Source organism: Cucurbita moschata, unplaced genomic scaffold (assembly GCF_002738365.1).
Source record: "Cucurbita moschata cultivar Rifu unplaced genomic scaffold, Cmos_1.0 Cmo_Scf00274, whole genome shotgun sequence".
NCBI lineage: Eukaryota > Viridiplantae > Streptophyta > Magnoliopsida > Cucurbitales > Cucurbitaceae > Cucurbita > Cucurbita moschata.
Window position 1 is genome coordinate 2,182 of NW_019268790.1, and position 1,397 is coordinate 3,578.

The following is a 1,397-nucleotide window of genomic DNA, read 5'->3' on the forward strand; positions in this document are numbered from 1 at the left end:
TTAATAAAGAATAAAGGACACGTGCCTAGTGTCTATACTATAGTAAGCTTATTTACTTGGTTGGCCTTAGTCGACATTTCTTTACTTTCTGATTTGCTAAGCTTTCGTTTCTCAAAGTTGCTCCAAACGTTACCGGTTGTCGTTAGTCAAGGGGTTCTTTTTACTGTAAGTTGACGTGTGGCGCAATAAGGCACTGACCCTTGTGCAAGCTAAATAAGTTCAAGGGACGATTACTGGGTCGCGGCATGGATGCTGGGCTACAAACGTTGGGTTGGGTTAGCTATTATAATTCGGTCGTGAGCGTGTGTCGGACCGAACCAATGGAGTGGCAATGGGTTGTGGGTTTGAGTTTGACCTAGATGATTCAGATCTAAATCCAACAGATTCGTCTTATTCGCCCGACTCAACGCGATTTACCCTCTAGTGTATGTTGGATCGTCGATGGTCTTTTTTGTGTCGTGAACCAAGCGTTTCAACGTCGAGTTTGGTCATTATAGGATATCAAGTAAAAGCTATAAAGGGAGGGGGGTTTGGAACCTCCAACCTTGTGGTAAGCCGCACGCTCTAACCAACTAGACTATTCCAGCCAGTTATTTAAAATTGTCCGAGCCCAGCACTAGTAGATGATGTCTACTTTGGCTAGTCACGTATGGCCATCAATCTCTCAATTTTAAAACGCACCCTACTATGGAGAAGTTTCCTAGCATTCTCGATGGCAATCTACTAGGGAGAAATTTCCACACACCCTACCCTTGTTGGGGTCATTGTAGGTGTGAGTTCTAGGTTATGGAGTCTTCACGAACCCTTGTTGGAGGTAAAGCCACCCTTGTTGGAGGTAAAGCCACACACCCTTGTTGGGGGTAAAGCTAGATACCATGACCATGAAGCAATGGTAGCTCAAGGATCGACATGTCTTAGGATTGATCCGATTGACGCTATCCAAGAACGTGTTCAACATATTTATAGGGATTGTCAATATGCTTCAAATACCTTACCTAAAAGGTACTCTTAAGGAACACTTAATTACCATCGCTAGAAGGAGGGTTTGAACCTCCAACCTTGTGGTTATGTCAATATGCTTTAAATAACTTCCCTTTGGAAACACTTGATTACCATCGATAGAAGGAGGGTTTGAACCTCCGACCATGTGGTTAAGGGCCACACGCTCTAACCAATTGAGCTATTCCAGCCAGGTAATTAAAATTTTTCGAGCCCACAAGTTGTTGTCTGCTTTGGCTCGTTACGTATAGCCGTCAGCATCACAGTTTTGAAACGCATCTACTATGGAGAGGTTTACCAGCGTCCTCGTTGACAGTCTACTAGGGAGAGGTTTCCACACTCTTATAAGAAATGTTTCATCTTCTCTCTAATCGATCTGGGATCTTACAATCCACCCC

The 1,397-nt window shown here is 43.8% G+C and overlaps 1 non-coding gene across 1 annotated transcript; it reads right to left on the reverse strand.

Annotated features, from left to right (window-relative positions):
- Nucleotides 1-1,116: 1,116 nt before the first annotated feature.
- Nucleotides 1,117-1,190, reverse strand: TRNAK-CUU. Its single transcript has one exon. It is a non-coding gene; the product is annotated as a tRNA-Lys (tRNA).
- Nucleotides 1,191-1,397: the final 207 nt, after the last annotated feature.